The 8,839-nt window shown below is 35.6% G+C and overlaps 1 non-coding gene across 1 annotated transcript; it reads left to right on the top strand.

Moving 5' to 3' along the window:
- The first annotated feature begins 384 nt into the window (after nucleotides 1-384).
- On the top strand, nucleotides 385-466 carry TRNAS-GCU. Its single transcript has one exon. It is a non-coding gene; the product is annotated as a tRNA-Ser (tRNA).
- Nucleotides 467-8,839: the final 8,373 nt, after the last annotated feature.

Genomic DNA, 8,839 nt, shown 5'->3' with positions numbered 1-8,839 from the left:
TTACATCATTCATTATTGTACGATTTCTACTACCCCATTTTATTGTAGAGTGAATGAAGTTGTGAGTTATCTTTTAATTTCATTTGTCTCACAAAAGGTTTCAAATTCTCTTGATGTGAACTCGTATCCACTGTTATTTCTTAAACATGTTAGTTTCTCTTCACATTTCCATAATCAACCAGTTAATAGCCTATTCTAGTTTGTATACAGCATGCATTTTAATTATAAAAGTACAACAAAAACCTCAAAGTATTATCTTTGATATGACAAACGCTCGTTAAAATAATGGTTGACAAGTGAAAATCTGTTCAGGATAAAGAATATACTCTTAATTTCTTCTTTAATCTCAATGTAAGTTCTTCCAACTTTAAATTTTAAACAAATGTCGCTTTGGCCGAGTGGTTAAGGCGTGTGCCTGCTAAGTACATGGGGTTTCCCCGCGAGAGTTCGAATCTCTCAGGCGACGATTTTTTTCATTTTTATGCTTATTTTTATTCTTGGAGGAACTGTTATTCATGATCGTAAGATTAATGGTATATCAAAGAGTGATTTGTTGTCTTGTCACGTTGATAAATGGATTTTATTGTTGAGCATACTCGATTTTAACAATTCTATTAATTACTTCGAGGAGGAGGTTGGAATGATTGGGGGAATGATGCAAGAATTGAAAAGCATTTACTCATTATTTCTCATATTTTTTTTGTGGATCAAATGATTTAAAATGAACCGATTTTTTTTAGAGAAAATCTAGACTACTTTAAGGAAGGTGATCCTTTCAAACTTCTCTTTGATTTGTTAATGTTTGCTATATTCTCGTCTTGACACAAGCTCGAACATATAAGGAAGGTGATCCCTTTCAAACTCTAGTCAAATTTAATAACTAGAATATTGTTTATAAACTACTACAATATTGGATACTACTTAAATTTGGAGAAGTTGAATAGTGCAATATACTTACTATTAAAATTTCAAAACAAACCAAGCGACGATTCCACCAAAAACTATCAGAATTAGATTTCAGCAAATTAAGGGTAGAATACACTAAGCACAAATCCTCCAACTTGTTCCGACTTGGTTCTGATCTGACAAATTTAACTATGTATCTTATAACCTTCGACCCTTTATAAAATGATGTTTTGGTTGTCGGATTCCACTTGAGTTTTGAAGGGGCTTATATTATAGACTATAGTATCAAATTTTCAGGGCAATCAAACAGTTTAAGATTTGGTTGATAGAATTTGTTTTTGTAAATGTAGGTTTGATATGATTAATTTATTGATTAATTGGAGAGTAGGAGAAGATGCTCATAAAAATTACAATTTAAAAAAACTTCAAAATGCAATTTGTATCGAGGTTCTTAAATGAATTGATCGTCATCAATCACTAGTATTGTGTAGAGGTAAATTTGATTTTATCGAGGTTTATTGTGTTTACAATATTTGTTTCTTTTATTTAACTTTAATAGAATAAGTTTAACTAATTTTACTTTTTATTTGGTGATAATCAATTGTATTTTTTTATTATTTAATTTCTATCATATTTTTTTTGGTTGTGTGAAGATCAATGTCAAGGTGAGTTAATATTCAAGTAGGAACCAAATTTGGTAGCTAAAATGCCAAGCAGTTGATTTGATTCAATTTAATTTAGTCATTTTTGGCATGTTTGTTTCCCTTATAAAATAACAGTTTTGTTATCTAATTATTTTTCCATTTTACTACTTATTTAAACGACACAAGTGGATTCTAAAAAAAGAATAATCAAATTCATGAGTTGTAGCACATTGAGCGATTGACAACACTACATTATATTGCGATAAGGTATCATAATATTTGATTATTATGTTCAAATATAAAATGGGCCGTCTAATTTGAGATTTTCACCTTCAAATTAGAAGGCCCAAACTTAAACTAATATCAATTTTGGACTATTTACAATAAAGTCGACTAAACCCTAACCTAGCCCTATAAATAGATTGGCTACGAATACCTAGCCGCTTCATCCAACATCTTAGACGCATGAGATCCGATGACAATAGAAGTTGTCCCAATGGAGTACAAGGTATGTGAATATGCTATTATATCATATGAAGATGTTTGATTATACTCTTTTTTTTATACGATATATTAACATCATATTTTTTTATTTTGTCTTTCAGGAAATAATTTCTTTGTTAAAGATTTATCAAATTAATATCTCAAGTTCGATTCTCATTGAAAACACTAAAATCAGGATTACTCCCCTAAAGCGTTTCGCTAGGGTAAGCAAAATTGAATTTTTTTTTCATCCAAATATTCTACTGTGTTTTGTATTGGTAGAGGCTATGGTTACAGAGTCATATATTATTACCATTTTGATAATCTTTTGCATGTATAACATTATTTCTGTTTTAATTTTGTTTGTAGGTGAAGAAGGTATTAATTATGTATGTGTATGAGAAAAATCTTCTGAGTTACACCGTAAAAGTATGGTCACCAATGCGCCATAGACGCAGTTGACAAATGTATGATATTTTATTTCTTCCAATATTTTTATTACTTTTTTATGAATAATTTCTCTTTTATGTTATATTTTCATTTATTACAAATTCTTTGAAGGTATTTAATTATTTTGATCCGGGATTGCGAACAAACACAAGGTTGGTTTTATCTTCTTTTCTTTACAATTTAAGAACTAATTTTCTTATTAACATTATAACATGTTATTTAAAAGTTTGATATTGATATGATGGTAGGGAGTGGATATCCTAGTTCTCATGATGAGATATAAGAGTTTGTCTAAGAAGAAGGAAAGGAGCAAGCTATCAACAAAATGATGTCAAATGTAAAAATTTCATAATTTACTTGTAAAATACACATGTTTCTTGTGTAATTTTAGTTTTTTTTTAGTATTCATTTTTTCTTGTAAAGATCAGTTATGTTTGATCTCAATTATCACATTGAAATAATATCATAGTCTCCAGGTCAAGGAAAATATATAGAATTGGAGTTGAGTTTAATTCATTATACAAAATTAATAAATGTATGTATGTATGTATTAATAATCTTGATATGAACATTATTATTTTAATTTTTTACTTTTTATTTTAAATAATAAATATAACTTTAATTAGTCTTAAATTAATAATTAAAATAAATAAGAACTTATGAATTTAAATCATATTTAAGAAAAAAAAACATATTATTTTTAAAATAGAGAGGGTACGTTATTTTATTTTATATTTTGAAAAACATATTAACGTCATTTCATTAAAAAAAACTCAAAAATTGGAGAAATGGTCAAACTTATAGTTAGACAGGCCTTAGCTTTGATTAAAGGATGACAAATATTGACCCTAGAGTATCTGATTGGAAACAAACAAATAGAGGTTATAGTAACAAACAACAAAGAATACAAGACCTACCGCTTTAAAATTTTGATTATATTATGAGATTCCTCTTTGACTACTCTTACTCTGCTTTATAAAATCAATTTGCATTCCTCAAATCTCAATCTGTATTCCACGAATCCTAGCGATTATATTCACGTCACGTCCTCACCTATTTAGCTCTGGACTTTATTATTGGTGATTGAACTATTGAATATGATAATGTGATGTTTACATCCTTCTTTTGGGTTAGCTTTGTTTTAGTACTTATTGATAAAAAGAGTTTTGCTTCAGTATTTCGGAAACTTCACTTTTACTTATGCATTCCTTGGCTTCAACTTTGTTTGAGTTGTTTCGATCTACTTTCATAGTCTTCTCTTCACTTTCCTTCGCTACTTTTCTATCACTTCCATCTTCTAATTTTCCATTGCTTTCATCCCCTGATTCTTCACATTTTCTTCCTCTGGTTCTTCATCATTTTCATTTTCTTTCTTCATATATTCTTTATCTGATTCTTTATATTTTCCTTCCTCTAAATCTTGAACATTTTCATCACCTGCTTCTTTATCTTTAGTTCTCTCTAAATGCTTTCCAGTTCCTTATTCTTCAATTTTATTTTTTTAAATTTTCTCATTATTTCCTGAACTTTCAGACTTTCCTGTTGTTCTTCAATTACTTTTGCACATTTATCACTAGCATGTTCAAAAGTATTACAGAACGCACATATGTTTGACCTCTATTCATATGAAATATTAATGTATGTGGGCTTACCTTTGCTGTCAATAACTGTCATTTTTTTTATAGTCTGGTAGGGTAATTATAGGATGCACTTTAATGTTATCCTAGCATATGTGATATGTTCTCTTTCATCTGTACAATGGGTTCCCCATGAGACTAGAAAAATGACTAAGTGTTTCTACATTGTACATATGAGTCGGAATATTCCTTAGTTTTAACCAAATTTGAGTTGTTTCTTTCGGTTTGTTCAGTAGGTTCATTTTTCAGAACATCTTTTTAGCTTCATGCAGTTTGACTCAGCATAAGTATGCCCCAACTTCAGAATATTCTCCAAATTTGTTCTCTACTTGAACTTTAGAAAATAAATATCTTTGATATTTGCATATACTTTTTCCAGTATCATGTGCTTCCATTATTTTAGTAAGGCATCCTTAGTGACTGGGAAAGATACACGATTCTTTCTTATGTAGTTCCCAACAACTACATATTTTCAATCTTTAATGCACTTCTCTTCAACTTTAGGGTAATTTAAACTCAAAAGGAGATTTGAGAATCTCAACATTTTGTTTAAAATCACCCAAGTAAATTTTGTTTTTGTATTATACATGAGTTTCAACTTTCTGCTTAGTTTTTTTTCCAGATTTTATTTACTTTTCAACTGAAGTTATTTCTGATAGTGTAAGTCTTCATTTTTGGACACTTAATTAGCTCTCGTATTGTTTTTGATAGAGATTAATCCCATGGTTATTATTGATAAACAATGTTACAATATATACTAGTCAAAAGACTCTTAATAAGGTAAACCACTAATCTAGGAATCTAAACAAGGTAACCCACTAATCTAGGAATCTAAACAAGGTAACAAGATATATACAATATACTAATACACCCCCGCAGTCGAAACGGGAGATTCTCGGACGCTGAGACTGTCTCTGAAATCTTCAAATAGTATGCGCGGAAGTCCTTTGGTGAATATGTCAGCGATTTGAAAACGAGAAGGCATATGAAGAATGCGAACTTTACCTCTATCTACTTTTTCCCTTACAAAGTGTATGTCCATTTCGATGTGTTTGGTACGTTGATGTTGGACCGGATTTTGGGAGAGATAAATCGCACTTATGTTGTCGCAGTAGACCAGTGTGGCTTTGTCCAATGAGATACGAAGTTCTAACAATAAATTGCGAAGCCAACAGGATTCGGAGACAACATTGGCAACTCCTCTATATTCAGCTTCAGCACTAGAACGAGAAAGTGTGGATTGCCGTTTTGACGACCAAGACAGAAGATTATCGCCTAGGAAGACGCAATAGCCAGATGTAGAGCGACGGGTATCTGGACATCCTCCCCAGTCTGCATCAGTATATGAAACGAGTGTAGACAGTGAGGATTTGTAAAGATGAAGGCCATAGTGCTTTGTACCCTGTAAGTATCGAATGATTCTGTGTAAGGCAGCCAAGTGAGCCTCTTTCGGATCATGCATGTGGAGGCAAATTTGCTGGACTGCATATGAAATATCAGGACGTGTGAAAGTAAGATACTGTAGTGCTCCGGCTAAACTTCTGTAATGAGTGGGGTCAGAGACTGGTGGACTAGTTGATTTTCCAAGTTTGCCATTTGTATCGACCGGCGTTTGTGTTGATTTGCAAGTAGACATTCCAGCACGATCAATAATTTCTTCAGCATATTTCTTCTGACTAAGACAAAGTCCATCCTTAGTATACGATACAGCAACTCCCAAGAAATAGCTTAATTTACCTAAATCCTTCATAGCAAATTCTGCGCCTAAGCTTTTCATGAGAGTCTGACGTAACTGATCAGACGAAGCCGTAATGATAATGTCATCAACATACAAGAGTAGATAGGCAATTTCGGACCCATGTTGATAGATAAAAAGCGAATGATCAGTCGTGCTGTGTGTAAAACCGATTGTAGAGACAAAATCTGCAAACCTTTGATACCAAGCACGAGGAGCTTGTTTTAAGCCGTATAAAGATTTGCGCAATAAACAAACATGGTCGGGAAAGATTTTGTCTCTAAAACCGAAAGGCTGATGCATGTAAACTGTTTCGTTGAGATTACCATGTAAAAATGCATTCTTGACGTCCATTTGGTGAATGGACCAAGACTTCGATAAAGCAATGCTCAGAACAGTTCGTATGGTGGCTGGTTTGACAACAGGACTAAAGGTTTCTTCACAATTGATTCCAATCTGCTGAGACCTGCCATCACCAACAAGACGGGCTTTATGCCTCTCAAAAGAGCCGTCAGAGTTAGTTTTATGCTTAAAAATCCACATGCATCGTATAATATCAACACCCTGAGGACGCGGAACCAAGTCCCAAGTCTTATTACTAATTAAAGCGTTAAACTCATCGTCCATGGCGGCTTTCCAATTCGGGTCTGATAAAGCTAACTTTGGGTTTTTGGGAATAGGCGATGGAGATGTGAGTGTGTTTAGATTGAAAATGCGTTTTGGACAGACAATCCCATCCATTGCGCGGGTTCGTATTGTCCGTGTTGGATTGATGATGGTTGGTGAATGATTTGGACGGTTTGGTCTTGTGGACGGGCTGGTCGTGTTTGGGTTTGGGCCTGGTGAAGTGGTGATGGGTGATGGTGGGTTTGGTGGAGTGTGTTGAGTTGATAATGGGCTCGGTAATGGAGTGTTGTTTGGTGGGGAAATGGACTCGGTGATGGGCGGGGTTTGGATGTGTATTGGGATGGTTATTGGTTTGGATTGAGATGGGTGAGTTGAGTTTGGGTTTTGGACAAGAGAAAAGGGAAATTTTGTTTCGTCAAAAATGACGTGACGAGAGATGATAAATCTTTTTGAGGCTGGGTCGTAGCATTTGTAGCCGCGATGATTAGAGGGGTATCCTAAAAAGACACAAGGGGTAGAGCGTTTATGAAGTTTGTGAATAGTGGTTGGAGGAAGAAGAGGATAGCAAAGACAACCGAAAATTTTTAGGTGAGAGTAAGAAGGAGTTCGGTTATATAGAAGTTGAGTGGGTGAGAAATTTCGAATTTGTTTATTTGGAAGAATATTTAGGAGATAAGTGGTCATTTCGAGGGCGTGATGCCAAAAATTTAACGGGAGAGAAGCATGAGTAAGCAATGTTCGAATCATGTTATTTATGGTGCGTATTTTTCTTTCTGCTTTACCATTTTGAGGAGAAGTATAGGGGCAAGAGAGGCGAAATTGTAGACCATTTTTGTCACAAAATGTACGAAATTGACTGTTGTTATATTCAGTTCCGTTGTCACATTGGATTGTTTTAATGGGCTTTTGAAATTGTGTTTGAATTTGATTTTGAAGTGTAGAGAAGACGGAGAATACTTGGGATTTGTTTCCAATTGGAAAAGTCCAAAGGAAATTTGTGTAATCATCAAGAAACAGAATATAGTATTTATGTCCATTTGTACTTAGCACAGGCGACGTCCACAAATCACTATGAATAATATCGAATGGGGAAGTAGTATAAGAGACAGAATTGGTAAATGGTAACTTAACTTGTTTACCAAAGATGCAAGACTCACAGAGTTTAGACCCTAAAACGGGCTTACAAGAAATAGAATTTGATTTATTGAGAGAATGCAAAATATCGACACCGGGGTGTCCTAATCTATTATGCCATAAATTTGACGAAATTGCAGTAAACGAAGAATTAGTTGGGGGTTTTTGGCTTTGGCTCGACAGAGAGAGTGGGTAGAGATCCCCCGAGCTATTGTTCCTCATGATAACCTTCCCCGTCTGGAAATCCTTTACAGAAAAACCAAGTGAGTCAAATTCTACAGAGACGTTGTTATCACGAGTAAACCGACGAATAGATATAAGATTTTTAATGAGTTTGGGAGCATGTAGAACATTGTTCAGAAGTAAGGGTGGTAAGGGTGGTTTTAAGTTAGTTTTACCAATACCGCGAATCGGGATTTCCTGTCCACTCCCAACAATGATATTTTTAACACAATTTAAATTAGAATAAGGCGAGAGACTACCTGAGTTGGGTGTCATGTGTGAAGTTGCTCCCGAATCCATGTACCAAGTATCGTCAGGCGGAGTAAGGGATAAAGTGTGCATCGCCTGATTGATATCGGTTGCAACGTAACTTTGGGGCTGCTGCTGGCTCGTCTCAGCCATGTAGGCCTGCTGTGGCCGAGAACCGAGTACGCCTGCTCCTGCTGTCCGAGTGTGTTGCTGCTGATAGCCAGAACCGCGCCAGGAGGCGCCTTGTTGCTGTTGACCAGATGCGTGCCAGGGGGCGCTTTGCTGCTGCGGCCAGATCTGTTGTGTCGGGTAGGGACAAGGGGGTGCTGTCCAGCCCGCAGGCGCCCACTGTGCCCATTGCTGTTGGCCAGGAGGTGCCCAGAATTGCTGCTGCTGGTGGTATGTGCGGCTGGTGTTGCGACCGCGTCCTCTGCCGCGCTGGCTGCGTCCTCGGCCCTGGCCGGTCTGTTCCTGCGCGCTAGAGGTGCCCTGCTGCTGCTGCTGGCCGGTAGCACGGGCTGATTGGCTAGAGTTGTTTCCGCGGCCTTGGCTACGATCGTCCGAGGCAATAAAAGAGGTGTTTGTGTGGACGAATTCATCCTTCCTTGTTTCAACAAGGAGCAAATCAGATCTAGCATCGTAGAAAGATGGGAGAGGCTTCTTTTGACCTATTATGGTGGCGATTGTTTCGTAGTTTTCATTCAAACCCCCAAGTAGACGCAACACCAGTCGATTTTCAGAAACGGGGCAAT

This window comes from Impatiens glandulifera, chromosome 2 (genome assembly GCF_907164915.1).
Source record: "Impatiens glandulifera chromosome 2, dImpGla2.1, whole genome shotgun sequence".
NCBI classification, from domain to species: Eukaryota; Viridiplantae; Streptophyta; class Magnoliopsida; order Ericales; family Balsaminaceae; genus Impatiens; species Impatiens glandulifera.
This window is presented reverse-complemented; position numbering and strand designations above follow the sequence as displayed.